The 17442-nt window shown below is 48.1% G+C and overlaps 1 protein-coding gene across 2 annotated transcripts in view; it reads right to left on the bottom strand.

The window, feature by feature from the left end:
- HIPK2 (homeodomain interacting protein kinase 2) overlaps positions 1–12549 on the bottom strand; it is a 123685-nt gene extending 111136 nt beyond the window's left edge. The window contains exon 1 of one of the 2 annotated variants that reach the window (XM_027680504.1): positions 12387–12549. The gene's annotated coding sequence lies outside the window, so the exon portion shown is untranslated. The remainder of the gene's footprint in view (positions 1–12386) is intronic. The other variant, XM_027680506.1, reaches the window with a different exon arrangement.
- Between the last annotated feature and the right edge of the window lie 4893 nt (positions 12550–17442).

The following is a 17442-nucleotide window of genomic DNA, read 5'->3' as shown; positions in this document are numbered from 1 at the left end:
ACAGGTCAGGGCTATACCTGGATAACCACAACATACTGAAGGTCACTGTGTGCCGAGGTACGCCGGCAGCACAGCCGGGTGGGACAAGTACAGCGACCCAGCAGCTTTGGATTTCACAACCATGATTATGTGTAAAGCAGCGTCACAGAACGCTCTGCTGTGTACGCTGCTCCTGGGAGAGGATGAATAAAGAACATGGGAGAAAAAAGCGTTGGCTTTCACATGTCCCCTCTCAGGTGGGAACATGACACCTGCAGCTGGCTGCTGGTCTTCCCTCAAAGCCTATGGCTGCTTCTCCCAGCGTCTTGAGGTTACCCCTGACAGCTTCCACTCAAAAGTTTGCCAAGGTATCTTTTTCCCTGACAAAATGAGTTATTCTGTCACACAAGGCTGGCCCGCAGGGCTTTTAAAAATGGTTCTGCTGATGTTCAAAGAGAGCAGCTTGCTGTGCAGAGGAGTGGTAGAGTTAATAGCAGTAGGATCAGCACAAGCTCTTACCCTGCCATCTGCCTTCAGCTCAGCCAGGCCTTCTGCTGAACAGCCAACATGGGCTGGGGCCACTGGAGTGAGCAGCAACTCAATGACATGAAAGACTGCCTGGGTTAGTTGATTAAGAATAAGATTAAGAGCACAGGAATCCTGTACAGTGCTGGTACTGACTCAGTTCAGGGATTTCATGGGGATATTTAAGCCCAGTTTTCCAAAGAAGTCTTTTATTTTGCACAGGTGGGTGTCTGTGTGCCAGCTTAAACAAGCCCCATGAACTGATGATCCCAGAAACAGGGGTCATCTCTGAAACTGCTATGCTTTCTTCTTCAGTCACCTCCAGTAGAAAACAGGGATAAATAACACTTAACTACCTCACTCCCCTGTAATGCTGAAGACCTTCACATTTATAGAGCTCTGGAGGAAACACAGGAAAGCCCACTGGACTGGACAGGGATGTCCCTCACCAAGTACGGGTAACGGATCTCTCCTGTTTGTCTTGTGAACTCCTTTTAAGTGCTGGCCACTGCCAGCAGACCCCAGCAGAGGTTGCTCAGCTCTGCTCCTACACATCCAGATTGACAGCTGCCTCAAGAGTTCTCCCTCTTTTTTTAATAATAGAAGAGTCACTTAAGGCTTGTGGATGACCTCAAAGTACCAAATTTCCAACTCACCACCACAGTCTGATCCTGCCAGTGCAACCGTGAAGAGCAAGACTTGGTCCCCTTGAGGGATGGTGAGGCCCAAACAGCTCTGTAGACCCCAAACAGAATGCCAAGGTCCCCTCTATTGTCATATTATTTTGAGGAATTAGCCTACAGCAATTTAAAAGACTGCTGCCGCTGATGTCCAAACCCAGGAGGGGACAGGTGGAGGGAGCAACAGAAGGGTGCTTGTCTGGAAGGGGGATGGGGGAGCTGGGATGAGCGAGGGCATAACCTGCCTGCTCTGAGAGTGAAAAGAACAGAGAGGCCTCTCCTTTCACAGATGGAGGAAGGAAAAAAGCAAGATGAGCGAAAAGCCTGGACTTAATCATGAAAAACAATAGCTCATCATTTATTTTCATATCCCCTAGCTAATGCTGGCATAATGCTAACAGTGGAATTCTTATGGCATGCATGCCATGCCTGCAAATACCAAGTGAATTACTTCTCAGCTAGGCTATGGGCTATGGCACTGAGCAGCACATTCGTTACAAGCAATTGGATGATGAACAACAGTTCCCAAATTCCTCCTTCACAATGCTACTTGCATTAGTTGTAATTTAATGAGTGAGAGAGAAAGACAGAGAGAGAGAGAAAGTTTTGGCTCAAACCACAGAAATAATACTGCCTGCTGTTGCTTCCCACTGGGTCTTGTATTAACTCACACCACCTCCACCTCCTACTCCTCTACCTCCTCCCTTTTCACACCTATCCTCAGGTGCTAAAAGTGGTGTCATGAAACCCATCAGTATGGCAAGGGAGCATGCAGGAAGCCCCCCAGCACATGAATTCCTTCTGGCTAAAAGGCAGGAGAGGACACAAACCTCTCCCTCTCCTCTGCCAACAGTAAGGGCAGGTCTGGCGGGGTTCCTCCAGCAGCCAGTCTCTGTGTGGACAAGCCTTCAACTCTTCTTTGGTTCCTTCCTCCTAGAGAGTCAGTGCAGGTCAAAGACACTGAACTGGCAGTTCTGGGAACAGAGCACCAAGAGCACACTGCATGACCCATGCTGGTGCAGAGCTCCCATCATGCACCCTTTCCAGCATGGTCCTCCTGCCTGCCCTGAGGGAGCCACAGTGGGGTAGCCCAACCTCATCCCTGCCTTGCAGATAGTCTTAGCTTGTTTGTTGCTCCTTTTAACAATTTTGAGATCTGGTAAGCAGCCAGTAAATGTAAACAAAACCTTTGCTAGGGATAAGGCCTTCAGCAGTATAAATGTGCCATCACTGGTGACCCCCAGCGAATCTAGGAATCACTACCACACTGCCTCCTCATGAGCTCTTGGGCAGATCTGTACCTCCCACATCTTCAGGACATAAATCAAGTCCCTCTTCTTTGCTCCATGGACAAAAAGGATGGCCACTTCAGAGCAGTAGGGGCATCTTGCAGGTTGCTGCCCTGGAAAGAGCCTAACTGGCCAACATCACCTCCCACTCCTGCAGCAACCTTGCCACAGAGCCCACACCCCTTCCATGACAGGACATTTATCCACCAGATGACCCTGCATGTAAGGTTCACACCTGAAACATGACCCACTCCGTGAGGTCTCATCTGCTGGGCCAGAAGAAAGCTGAGAGGTCTCCGAGTAGCAGACCTACAAGTATGAGACTGCAAAAATCATTACTACTCTCCTGGTGTATCCAGTCTCTTCGGTGTTCCCCACTGACAACACATAAATGACAACCATCCACAGATTCCTACTCTGTGAAGCATCCAGAATACTCCTTATCCTTTATGTACCAAATGTAATTTAAAAGCGCCCCCCCCCCCGCATTTTGTGGTGTTTTGAAAAAATAAATGCAAACAAAATTTACATGTTTCTGAAACAAAGGCGTAAGTAGGGGAAGGGAAAATGCCCTTAGGATTGGAACCAACTGCATTTGTGCAAATGAGACCTAGGATTTACAGTTACCTTCCAGCCTCCAGCATGTGCTACAACCTTAGCTTTGACTTAATAACAATGTGTTTTCTTGTAAAGGTTGACAAACACGAGTGATACTTTCTCTGGCATACTGGCCGAAGTCCTGCGGCCCTGACTGGTGGAGGAAGGTGGGCAGGATGCCACAGGATGCTTCCAGGGACATCTGCAGACACAGGTCTGGTGTGGGCACACAGATGCATCTTATGTGCTTCCCAGCAATACAGCAGGCATGATGGTGGGGGTCATCTTCAGAAGCTATCTGAGCACAGATATGCCCCTCATCAAAATCGCCTCCCACGCCCAGGTATAGCATTGCGCACACTGCAGCTTTCCTAAAACTATGGCTGTGCTTCGATCAGTGACAGGGCTCCGAAATAGACATCTCATGCTAAAGTGACCCTAAGTGAATGCAATAACACTTGTTACAAATAAATAAACAAGGATCACAGTCGCAAAGAAAAAGGAAGAAACAGTGAGTTTCAGCCTTCTGTGACTACCTATGTGCTGGGCAGCTCACCCACTCCAGCAGTGTGGGGAGCCAAGCATCCCCCTAAGGGGCACCAGATGAAAGGGGTCCCTGAGCAGACAGCAAGTGTGGACAGAAGGGGACACAAGTACGAGAGGGAGGTGGGGGACTCTCCCAACAGAGGCCCAGCATAGTGGCTATGTGGCCTTTAGGAGCCTGGCACAGGGGTGCTGTTATCTGCTACCAGCCACAGGCTGAGCCTGCTGCCTGCCAGGAGAAGCGATGAATAGGCTTGGGAAATGAAAAGCAGTTATCAGGGCAGAACTATAGGGATGACCATACCTAGACTTATGGAGACCAGCTGGACTGCCAGAACAGGCCTGTTACTGCAACAACTTCTTTGGGCATACAGTGCAAACCACAGAGGTCAGAACTGCCAGCCACAATAAATCACATTTACAGATTAAAACCTGACCAAATCCAACGCTTCTGTTGGAACCTAGAAACTCATCTGAAGGTTCCTGGCCCTGCTGGGAATGCAGAGGCTGTCCTGCCCCTTGGTTGCCCTCGTGGCAGGCTGTTACAGCTCAGGAAGGGTGAAGTTCAGCCACAGCACTCAGTGTCACACTTCAACTCCCTTTAAGCCTTCAAATTAGAGCTTACATGGGGCTTAAGTACAGCCTGTCCCAACACAGGGTTGGATTTCACAGCTCTCGTGTGCTGCTGGGTTGCCACCTCCAGCTGAAAAGGGGATGGGGAGCACCTGCTCCCCACAGCTCTCCCCACATCCCCGGAGGGCAAGGCAGGAGGGTAGAAATCAGCAGGAGAGGCTCCCAATTCCCTTGCCTCAGTTAGCCAAATAACTCCCAATATCCATCTTCTCAGCAAGCATTTCATGGTAGCCACAGTGTTTTACCTATGCGACCATGCCTGTGCTCTTCCTCTCCCACATGCCTGCCGGCCCCCCACAGTTCACCCTGAGCCCCAGGGTGACCACAGAGTCCCCACACTTGCTGGCCCATGGGTTAGGACATTTGACATGCAGCTTTCAGTTCCCACGTGAAGTCAGTATGTTCTTGATGCTCATGCTACGTCCTCAGCCATGAACACCTCAGGAGGGCTGGTCACCTTCAACCAAGCACAACTGAACATGACAGGGCTGGGCTGGACAGGGGGCAACAGAAGGGAAGAGGCTGCCAGGAACAGGAGAAAGAACTCAAAATACCCAAGGAGTATTCCCTTCACGAGCCCTGCAACAACAAGAAGACGAGAACTATCCGAGGACCAACAACAATGAAACAAAAAAACCAGGACCTGCAACTTGCTCCAGTGACGCCAAGTAACAACTGTGGCTAGGAAACATGTTTCCTAGCTCACCATCCCTGTTGCCAAAAGCATCTGCATTATTGTAACGGTAGCAAAAGCATCAGGCATCCTCACCTGAAATTATGCCCTCTCCTGCCATTTACTCACATCCCATCTTCTTTTTCCCTCCCACTTTATTTTCTGCAGGCAGTGGCTTTTTGGCAGGAGTCTCAGTGTCTGTTTGCGACAGGGCATGGCAAGGGAAAGCAGACATCTCCTTGTAAAGCACCCTCTTCCTGAAACCCCTTCAACCCTTCCTGGCTGAAAGGAAATGCAAGGATTGATAATGACTCAAGTGCTCCTCTGGGAAACAGCAATGATTTTGGAGGAACATGAAAAAACTTTTAAGCCAAGCGCAATCCTAAACTCCACACTCTGCAGCTTGAGTTTGCAGTCGAGCAAGAACGAAACCAGGGTTCAGTGCTATCCAGCAGGGATACTGGAAAAGACACAGCTACTTTACTGAGGTGGTCTCACCTGCATTAGATACATTGTGAGTGATATGGTAAACACATCTAAAGGGATACAGATTCCCCAGGGGATACTGTATTTGCATACAGAGCCCAAGTACACTACATGACTAAGACAAGACTGAAATAACTGAGGATACAGAAGACAGACCTGAGACACATTAGCAGAGCTGGAGATATCCAAGAACTGGTCCAGTTGGGCGACCAAAACTTGGCACTGGGAGAAGATGCATGAAAGATGCCTGCCATGCAGCTGTTCTGGATCAGGATGGAGATGAGCTAGTGGATGCAGATTACAGATCACCCTCTGTCAAAATGTCTTGGATGATATTTTTCCCAAGCTTGGACTTCTAGTAACCCTTTTGTTCAGCCTGAAAAGTCACACTGCTTCAAAAATCTCTTCCTGCCTTTTACAGGCAGAGTGGCAGTGTCCCCTCCTGAACACACTGTGATTTACAGTCTTCCACACTCACACTGGCAACACAACCTCTTATGCAGAGACTGCAGACAGCACTCCTGCCAACACATACACTGTCACAGCATCGCTCCACATAAACACCCTGCATTCACCTTGTTTATATTTCCTCCTGTGCAGGCTAAGACAGCTCACAAACACACACAAAGCCTAATTTATATTTATAATAAATCTCCCTTCTTCATTCCCCGCAGTGGAAAAGAGCCCAGGTACAAATAAAATTTGTTGAGAGAACGGTGTAATAGTTCTAAGGAGAATCAAGCCCATGCTGTCTTCCGTAGATAAAGGGGATGAAGCCACACACAAACACATGTGCACCCTCCTACACATGCCTGCAAACATGGAAAGAGTCCCACATATACACACATACACTCTTCCACCTGTATTCTCACATGCACTGCTCGATAACAGCATCTGCCGTCCCTTCTGACTCGCACGTGCTTTCAGGCAGCACAGGCTTTTGGAAGGTGCACTTTTGTTACCCAGGTGCTCACAGCCACAGATGAGTGATAAGAAAATGACACTTCAAGAGAAATATTGTCACCATCAATGGGGTATGCTTGTGTCTGGGTCTCACATGTCCTTGTCAGGTGGCGCAGCTATTTTAAAATGGGGTTTGCAACCTGTTTCTTATCTTCACCTGCTAAATACACAAATATTCTGATGTTGAAAGAATGCAGAGGGGGAGCTAGGTGGGAAGGCACGTTTCTGGTGGTGCCAGTGATAGTGCTAGAAGAGATGAAGGAATTTGTAATTGTACTCATGACTAAATGTAATCCCCACTTCCTTTGCAGGTACATGCCTTGAGGGAGTTATGAGGCCCTGTGTTTCTCCATGCTGTTCACAAACTGCCCGTAGCCAAGAGTTGTCCTTTTGTTTCAATTTGGTTTCAGAGTAAAGGCTGAGATCTCTCTTCCCTCAGCAAAAGACCTTGTTCCAGCTTCCCTAGCCTCATCACCCTGAGGCCTGATCATGGAAGCATTTCCCTGCAGGACAATGCCATCAGCCCGCTCTGAAACTGGGGCTAGTGTGCCGTTCAGGTGCTGTGCAGGGGAAGCACAACCAACCAGCCCTCTGTGGTCTCTACTGGCTCCCAATAAGCTTCTATGAAGATGACCTAGCTATTCATTCCTGTCAAGGTGTTGTGTGCTCACATATATTTTGTACAAGCCCACCAGCAGTCTGCCCAGACACCAGAAAGCTCCTGTGCACTGCCGTGTTGGGAGCTGGAGGATGGGCATCACCTAATCCCGGCGCTGCTCCACTGCTGACCCAGGGCTCATCATGCAGCACGTCGCTGAATTCCCATAATGGAAAGAGCCCCATTACATACTCCCCTAGCCAATTGTATCCCTAAAGCAAGCTGACACATACCTATTACTGCTGTGCTCAGATCCCCCCCCTGCATTCCCCCCAGGGCACTACAGTGCCTCAGCATGGGATCAAAACTGTTTGTCAACGTTAAGGTGCTCAAGCGCATCACCAGAGATTTCCACGTTAGAGACGACCCTACTCTGGGTATTACAAAGACTAGTTATTTAACTCCCTAGAAATTCTGTCACAAGAGGAAGATTGAAGGCTCCACACACACAGAGCTATGAGGATATCCAACAGGGTTTTCTCAGAATTTTTTCTCCAGCTTTTGAAGTCAAACATCTAAATAGGAAAGTAGTAATGATGGCCAGAAATTACCACTGTTTGGAGGCAAAACAGAGACTTGCTGAAATTTGGAATTTGCCAACACTAAGTGCTGCCTAGGAGAAAATAAAACCCCATGCATTCTAACTGGACATTCTTCACCTTCAGCCTACTAGTTTAAGCAAACAGATAGCCTTCCTACCAATGTAAGTATGGAGCAATATGGACACTCATCCTTCTGCAATCCTGCTGCTGTCAGCTCCTGTCAGAGGGACAGCCTGAAGCCATGGAAGAACCATGCAGATGGTCACAAACCAGGCCCCTGGCCCACTACTGACACAGCTCTTCCAGAAACACCACTGTGAAAAGCTAACACTGGGATGAGGCTCAGACTGCCTCCTCCATGACCCTCTCTAAGCAGGCTGGAGCAGTCTAGAGATGACAATCCCTCCAATATCCATCCTTCTTCTGGGTACTTCTCCCTCTTCTCCCCACGCCACCACCTCTGGCTGATTTGAGCACTTGTTGCAACCTTTCTCAAATACTGGTTGCGCGTTCTCTGGGGCAATGCCATGCCACATTTGTCCATCTTCTGAAAAATCTGCAGCACAGAGATCCTTGACTTGGGATACCAGCTGCTAGGGGCTATAAATAATCTGTAATTAAAATAAAAGTGAAGTTGTACCACGGGATCATTGTGCCTCCAAGTTTTCTCCAGACTACTCTCAGGAGACATAGGAGAGCTACCAGAGATAAAAAACCAAATCTCAGCCTACTAGGTTTACACAGAGACCCACAAAAATATGTGTCTGTATTGTTCTGACCTCCAGATCTTTTTTTTCCCTTCACATTTTCTTAACCTTTAAAAGGCTCATAAGATAAACAGAGGAGAAGCTAGGCAGACAACATCCTCGGAAGAGATGTAGGAATATAATCAAGCCCTCAGACACACGCACACAAACACCATAATTTATCTCTTCCTCCTCCTGTTTGATATTATCCTCTGTTCTAGTATCATAATCTGTTGCTATGGGAACAGCTATGATGTCACTACAAGAGGTTTATGGATGCCTTGAACAGGAAGGAAAGGTACATGATGATGGGAGAGAAAAAAAAACGCACCTACTAACAGCTGCTAAGCAGGAGACGTTCCAGGAACAGCAAGTGTTAACAGGGAAAAGATAAATACATCAACAATGCTGGAGTCGTTGCAGACAAGAGCAGAATATAAACCCTGTTTTAAAAATAAAGAATGCTTACAAATTTTGCCTACCAGTAAAAATATTCTGGGAAAGCTAAAGGACCTTCCTGAAAAAAACAAACTTTCTTTGAAACATTCTGCAAGTTTTCTGAGACTGGATGTTCTCTGAGTCTTGCTGCTGGAGTCCAAGTCTCCATCAAACCACTCCATCATCTGCTGTAACATTCCCTGCAGAAGTGTAACACCCCACCAATGCAGCTATTAGGCAGGGAGCTTGCTGGCTATCCACCATCCTGTATGCCTTTACAATCTGTAACTAGGAAAAAACCTCATGTCTTCAAGCAAAAATAAATAGAACCATAGAATCACTTAGGTTGAAAATGACCTCCAAGATCAATGAGTCCAACCATTAACCAAACACTGCCAAGCACACAACTAACCATGCCCCTAAGCACCACATCTATACGTCTTTTAAACATGTCCATGGTGACTCCACCACTTCCCTAGGCACCCTGTTTCAGTGCTTGACAATACCTTCCATCAGGAAATTTTTCATAATATCCCATCTACACCTTTCCTGATGCAACCTGAGGCCATTTCCTTTTGTCCTATTGCTTGTTACCTGTGAAAAGAGGCCAACCTCCACCTCACTACAACCTCCTTTCAGGTAGTTGTAGAAAGTGATGAGGTCTCCCCTGAGCCTCCTATTCTCCAAGCTAAACAACCTCAGCTCCCTCAGCTGCTCTTCATAAGACCTGTGCATTACATCCTTCAGCAGCTCCATCGCCCTTCTTTGGACACGCACCAGCATCTCAGTGTCTTTCTTGTAGTGCTCCTATGCCTTTAAGATTTGTTTCTTGGAGAATGTCCACCATTCCTGGACTCTTTTGCCCCTCAGGACCATGTCCCAATGGACTCTGTCGACCAGCCTCCTAAACAGGCCAGTGTCTACCCTACGGAAGTCCAAGGCAGCCATTCTGCTGAGCCCCCTCCTTACTTCTCCAAAAACCGAAAACCAACCACTGTACCCAAAACAGCCTCCGACTACCACATCACCCACAAGTCCTTCTCTGTTCACATAAAACAGGTCCAGCAGGGCGCCTTCCTTTGCTGGCTCACTCACCAGCTGTGTCAGGAAGTTATCTTCCACACATTCCAGGAACCTCCTAGACTGTTTCCTCTCTGCTGTTTCCTCTCTGTACAGAGACACACTGAATCTACTGGATCACATCCAGTAGCAAATAAACACCCTGACCCCAAACTATAAGAAAAAAGGAGCTTTTCTTGCTCTCTTCACCCAAGAGAAAAACCAAAATCTTACAGACTCACTGTCAAACATACTGACATAGCCAACCTGCTACTAGAGAGAATAGTATGTTGAGCCTCATGTGCTCGAAACATGCCCAGCCTTTGGGCCATGCACATCCATGTGCAGGATGATGCACATGTGGTTCTCACCCATAAGCAGAGGTGTTGATGACTGTGCCTCCATGCTTGTATCTGTTTCGGTCACCTGGACTGATGGTAAGAGTAGAGCAGACATGACAATGGAGAGGGTGGAGCAGTCACATGTGCCCTTAAAGGCATCCTGTGCAGGCTAAGGGAAAATTCAGTATGCACCTCCTGATGGGGAGGAGGAGGAGGGAGGATGGCAGATTAAATTCATCCTGCATAGACACTGCCATCATGGGAAAGGCAATGGCAGTGAGGGAGGAAACCACAAGGATCTCAGATCAATGGAAAGTGCTGGTGTTTCAGATAACCTCTGTCCCGTCAGAATTTCTTGAGTGTGGTGAGCAGAATCAGAGATCTTAAGGGAATGCCACAGCATCAGTTTTGCCTCTAGTCTCAGCTCCAGACGGGGGGAATCCCCAGGCAGACACTCTGTTTTGCCTGTGAGCATTAAGATATAGGTGGCATTTCCTGTCCTTGCTCACTGTCCCATCCACAGATGTTAGAAACCACTGCAGAGAAAAAACCTGGGAGAGAGTGAAGTCAGTAAGGGCAGCTGCAAAAACAGTCCAAGATGGGATCTTCAGCATTTCACTCAATTTTCTGTTCCTGCCAGATTTGGCTGTGACAGCCCCAGCCCCTCTACTTCTCAGGGAGCACTTCTCTCTCCTGTTACAGTCACTTACCCTCACCTTTCTTTCCCACCTCTCTCTCTCATCCTCTTCTCTCTTGTTCCTAACCTACTGCCTTACTCCACCTCAATCTTCAGCCCACCCTTCCCTTCCCTGAAGGAACCCCTGTCAGAAATGTTCAGGAAAACCCACACATTGTGATTTCCTCTCCCCAAAGAGCCCAGCCAATTCCTACGATCCATGCTCCCGTGTCTTCACTGCAGAACATGCAAACCCTTTGGGGTGGGAACTATCTACCCCTTCATGTCAATACCATTCCTAGTGCAGTAAGGTCCTATTTTTGTTTGGCACTGGCACCACTACAGCAAATACAACTGTTATTAGGAACACTTCAAAAACATCAGAGTAAAAGAATAGGAGGTGTAAAACAATGCAAAGTGTTTTGTGTGTTTTCCAGTTTCTTTTATATTTGTGGGCAAGGTTCTGTTTCTATTTTTTATGAAACAATCTCTTCTGTGTTTTTTATTTGAGACAAGAGTGGAAAACAAAGCTGATCTTGGTGAAGAAACAGAGATTGTGCTTTTTAAATTGGCAGGTGACAGCAAGCAGGATTGCAAAATAAGAATTCAAAACAATCCTGACAAATTGAAGGGTACAGGATGAAATTCAAATGGGACAGATACGAAAATCATACACTTAGGTAGGAAAGCCCAGCTCCACACACATAGAATAGAAAATGGCTCATGAGGCATCAGACCTCTTGGACAGGATCTCGTAGCCACGGCACATCACAAGCTGCACACAGATGAACAATGTCATGGTGCAAAAGTTAAACCAAACAGGAGCACTGCCTGTAGGAGATGGAAGGAATGCTTCTGCTCTACTTGGTCAGCACAGGATCCAACATACAGCACTGTGCTCTAGCAATGCCATTCAAAGGAGAGGAGGACTAGTTGAATGGAGCACAGAGAAACAGGAGGATGGTCAGAGTTGAAGGGAACAGGACACAGGAGAAAGAGCTGAAGAATGTGTTTGAGATATGATTCAGCCGAAGGAACACAAAGTCAAGGACAGACATGACAAAGACAAAGGAATAGTTTTCCCACACCCACTGTTAAAAGGACAAGGAATCAGAGCAAGCAAAGCAGAGCAGTTAATGAGGAGGTAAAATCTTTTCAGTGACAAAGCAAAGGGCAATGATGACAGCCTGGGCAGGCTGTGCACCCCATACATGGGGAATATGCTGGACAAGCCTGTTAGGGAACATGCTGGATGGGCATTTAATATCCTGCTTTGAAACACTTTTTGAAATCTTTCCTATGCCCACTTCCTACAATTTCAATGATTTTGGTGAGAGGTAAGTTTCTCTGGCATTTCAGCATAACCCATAGACCAAGATAAACCTGTCAGTCTTTAGAACAGAAAGAGATGTCAGCCTGCAGGGTACTGCTGTGTAACACCATTGTTCCAGTTCTTGCTAATACCTTCAAGGATTAGAAGTCATAATGAACAGGGAAGACAGCTGCCTTCAGAGTTTCCCAAGTATCTCTGGTAAATACCACTGCCTTGCGGACTGACCTTTCCCACTTTTCAGGGTAGGAGCTGTCTGTGACTGCTCTTACTTCATCTTTCCAGAGACAGATGTCAGCACAGGCCCTGGAAGGTGAGTAGGACAGAGAACATGTAAATAGAGTGAGCTTCAGCTTCTCCAACCAAACGCCCCATTGAGGGGTAATGCTGAAGAAAACCAAGGGAGCAAACTATGCCATCCTTCACCCAGCATGAAACTCCCTCTCCCTCCAGAACACAACACAGACAGGCTAATGCTGGCCATGGGGAGACGGTGCTTCTCCTTGTGTAGCTCCGCAGGTTTCAGTGGCTGTGGCTGTCACTGACCTATATCAGAATCGAGCCCAGGAGCAGCTCAAGGGGTTCACATCTTCAGATTGCTTGCCTCCCACTGGCTATTCTGTACACATCCTGTAAATAAGCAGAAGACTGTTCCTTGGCATCATTCTGTCAGCAGCTTGATCAGACAGCCACTCTTTATATAGCACCTCGAACATACACAGCGTTGTATAAACATGCACTATTACAGCTTATTGTTACTTCCATCCAATAAATAAATCCTAATGTTACAGCTTTTTAATTGTTTTAGTCCTGAATCTGGACTCTGGCAGGTATTTTGAAATATGGTGATGCCTTTGCCAGCCTATGGAGACAGAGGTTGCTCCTTCACTCACGTACGTGGGCAGGTCTTAGAAGAATTGTTTTTACTATCAAAATTACCCAACTCAGAAGGCTACCTGAATTCAGGAGTGGTCCCAAAATACATGCACTTCTCCTTTCCTGAGGATGGACCTCAGTTGCTGATGTGGCCAAGTGAGGGAGGATTCAGGTGTGCTCTGTGCTGTTAATGGGGGCGAAGCATTAACATGCCTCTACTCTTCCCGCACGACAAACAGAAAAGTTGCTAAATGTCCTATCTGAACTGAAATTATCACCTGGGTTTATTTTTAAAACAAAAGCTGAACTCTGTACTGTGCAAGGGAATCGTTTTAAAATAGAAGGCCTCCCATTAAACACCTAGGTCTGTATTAGGGTATGTAAATAGCTGAAGAAACAACCTTTTCTCTAAATTGAGTTTAATTCTCACTTCTTGTTTTCCACCAGTTATCCTTTAAAAGCAAGAAAAAGCCCTCTCACATTTAGAGGGCAGAGATTTCCTAGTAAGGGTGAGGAAACAACCTCATTTTTATAAATGGACTGATTAAGCTATAGAGGCCATGAGTCAGAAAGGTACTTCAGCGTGTGGCCACCTTTAAAGATATAAACAATCCTAATGAAGTCACCAGCACTGAATGTGAGCTTAAATTTAGGCACAGACTTTAAAATATCTTCTTAAATTGAGATCAGAGAGGAAAAGGGTGGAACTTTAAAAAAAAACAAAAACAAAACAGTCTCAGCCTACCCATCCACTACAGACACAGAGATCGGGACACCATAATAGCTGTTAGCCCACCACTGAATGCCTTTGCAAACTCTCCTCAGGGGTCTCACCCAAAAGTAGCACTATCACAGTTGCCTCGACTCTACAGCTGAAAGAACTTGTCTAATCTGCCTCATACTGGTGTCTCAGCCTGGTCCAAGCAGAAGGTGACTGCACTTCCTCTTGACCTCGCCATCTGGCAGCACTGCTCTAACACCATCACCTGGGACCCACTTGCTGAGGTCCACAATCAGGACAGCGATTTACCTCCAAGCCCAGGTCACTAATCCTTCCATGATTTGACTTCCCAACTTTCTTCCTGACCAAATATCTACATACTTTTACACACCATTGCTGTAATGTGGTCAAAATTGAGCCTTGTTCATTTAGCCACCCAAGTACGCTATCTACCTACGAATACACAGTCTAACTTCTCAAGGCTGACCTAAGTTCAATAGCCTCACAAGCATCAAGGAGGTCTCTGGGCTGTCCCTCATCAGTTGAAGACTTACACTGAACAGGATGCACAGCCAACGCTTACCCAGTATGGATGAAACCGCATCCAGTGGTTTCAAAGCACGATGTGAAACTGGGCATTAAAGAACAACCACTGAGAAAATGGCGAAACTGAGTGATGGGAAAACAAAAATTACTTCATTTTCTAGGCCCGCTGATGTGTCCAGCTGAAGCCACCTGGGTTTTCCCCACCTGTTAAAGCCATAAAGAGGAACATAATGCACAAAGTCTAAGGCCCGATGACTGTGGCGAGTAACTGCGCTTGCCTCTTTGTCTGCTCACCCTGGGCCCTGGTCCCAGCAGTGCTCTTTCTCCTTCTGAAAATAAAACAGCATTTTTCACCCATTACATCTCAAACTCACTTAATCGCTAGACACAGCAGCACGATAAGAACAATAATTTTAACTGGAGGGGACTTCCTGTTATCCTAGCTATAGCCATATCCTGAGCAAATAAAAACTTAGGCTTTTGGTCCCAGCATTGACACAGCTTAAGTTCTGATTATTATTTCATAAACAGGAAGTGCCTTTGAGTTATCATCTCCCTGCATGAACTTTGGGGTAAAGACTCTGCCTCACTGGGGCCACCTCCCTGATGAGCAAGTTTTGTGTGTAATAAGCAAGTTTTATGTGCTTTAAAGAGATCTGAGGATGCATTCAAAACCCAGCAGGGCTGGCCTGTTCCTGGCATTAAATGGGACCTGATTCACGACCAGTCCAGGGTCAGATTTTCAAGCTTTCCCAGCCCCTTGTGTGACAAGTAGAGTGTGCAGGCAGGTCCCTGCCTGTGCTGAGCTCCAGCAGCAGCACCGGTGGTGAGGTGCAATTTACAAATATTACCAGATTAATTCCATAAGCCACCCACATAGACAACTACCGATGCGGCTGCTAAAAATACACTGTGAGTTGCAAAAAAGTTGTCAAGAATAAGTAAGGAGCAAAGCAAAGAGGAACAAAACCAAAACAGAGGTAATCACTGTTTAGAAAATAAAGATTAATGTGTATAAATACCTCTCTTTACCCAATTCTGAAGGATGCCAGGTACCAGACACCCAGGAAATCACTGGAGACAACTGCACCTGCCCTAGGCAAAAATCTACCCACAGCTCAGGCACTGCTGATGTCTAGCAGACCCACTCTTAAAATTGGGTCTCCCCAGTCCACAGAGCCTGGCTCTATTCTCTGCACAGTAGAAAATGTCACAGGTGAGGACACAGGTGATGATTTTGCACAGCAAGGGCAACAATGCCCAGAGGAGGGTCCAGAGAACCAGATTCTCGCCTGCCTCAAGCCATTCGTCTCCTCTGAAGCCAATACAGCTGCTCCTGATGAAGCCGCATCTCTGGTGCTCAGTGGGATGGCAGCCACTAGTTTGCCCCAACTCTGGAGCAGAGGCCATACAAGATTACACTTGATGAGGTCCACTTTGAATCCCAACACATTTCCTTGTATGGCTCACAAACAAAGGCAAAAAACAGGTCAAACATTTTTCAGTGGTGTTACTTCTGTTTTGTTCTACTTGTTATGTTTTTTATGTCCTTCATTTTACTGCTCAGCTCTGCAGCACCCAGAAAAAAAGAAAAAAAAAAGATGAGAAAAACCCAGGAGAGGAGAAGTCAACAGCAAAAACTCCAAATTCTTTAAAACGAATGGGAAAATTCTGCTTGCAGTGTGTGTGGGAGAGGATTTCACACCAGATATTCACTTATTTATCATGCCTCGCCTATTAATATCAGGTGAGGCACCATTCTGCTTCCCAGAACTGGTATTTAAGCCAGCTTCTCCGAACAAGCACGCACCACCCTCACCTGCACGTCAAGAATGGTGGGTGACTTTGTGCCTGTGCTCTATGTTATCACTCACTTAAATTTCTACTGGAACCATTTCATAAGGCCTTAGAAGGTGTCACATTTCCTCCCAGGGTGCCTTTTCTGTCAAAGAGCCTATGTTCTGAAATCGGTACGGCAGGGATACGGTTTCACCTACCCTCGCCTGCCTTGCGGTGGTGGCGGTGGGCGTGCACGTGTGCCACCGAAACTGCTCGGTCAAGGGCAGGAGCAGAGAAGCAACGCAGTGCTGATTCAACCCCTTGACTCCCGTGCTCTCCTCAGTGGCCTGACCGTACCTGATGCTCCAGAGGAGGGCTACGGACCAGTCTGCTTATGCACAAACCGTGAGACTCGCAAGGGAGGACGGCAGTCCTCGCCTCCTTCCAAGGAGGAAATTGCATCCCCTGCGATAAGTTTTTATCTATGCACTGCAATATTGCAGGGAATTCTAAGGACCTCTCATGGCAACTAGGAGGCGAAAAACAATCATTAACCCCTCCTCCACCTCCCTCGAAGCCATTCAGCAACAATTTAACCCGCAAACATACCGCATCACAATACAGATAAAACAATCTCTATCAGCCTTTACGCTATCTACCGGCTCCTGCCATTTGGGATATTCACGTATTTCCAGGCTTAAGGCTGCAGAGCCTGGCTGCGGACCCTCCCGTATCGGCTGCGGGGAATTTGTTTTTACGGGTCACTTTCATGGCATTTTTCCCCATCTGCTCCCTTTTCCCAGTCAGGCAGAAGCAGGGGCGCCGCCGAAGTTAGGATGCTCTAAGGCACCGCTAAACTTCCACCGCACGCTCCGGTGCGGCACCGGTGCGGCCTCGGGAGGAAGCCGGCGCCCTGCCCGCCCCGGCAGCGGCTCCCTTCCCCTCTGCCTCCCCTCCCCTCCGCTGCCCTGCCCGGCTCCGGGGAGGCGGCCGTGCAGGCGTTCGCCCGCTGCGGTGCACCGGGAAGGGGGGAGCGTGGCCGGGTTGACCGCAGGCCCCGCGCCTCCCGCCGCCCCTGGCCGCTGCGGACCCGCCGCGGGGCACCGCACAGCCCCGGGGCACCGCACCGCCCCGCACCGCCCGCCGGATGCGGCCCGGCGAGCAGCGAACTTCAGAGCGCTCTCCGCATTACCCACCCGGCCGGCGGCGCCCGCCCGGGAGGGGCTGGGCGGGCTCCGCGGCGGGCAGTGCGGTGCCGGGCAGGCCTCGCCAGCTCGGGGCCGCACCGGGGGCGGGGGGGTCAGGCCCGGCCCTGCGGGGCCGCCGGGCGGGGGCTGGGCAGGTACGCGGCGGGGGCCGGGG

The sequence above is a fragment of the Neopelma chrysocephalum genome, unplaced genomic scaffold, assembly GCF_003984885.1.
Source record: "Neopelma chrysocephalum unplaced genomic scaffold, ASM398488v2 Primary Assembly neopelma1_59, whole genome shotgun sequence".
NCBI classification, from domain to species: domain Eukaryota; kingdom Metazoa; phylum Chordata; class Aves; order Passeriformes; family Pipridae; genus Neopelma; species Neopelma chrysocephalum.
Note: the sequence above shows the minus strand (reverse complement) of the source record. Positions and strands in the feature narration are given on the sequence as shown.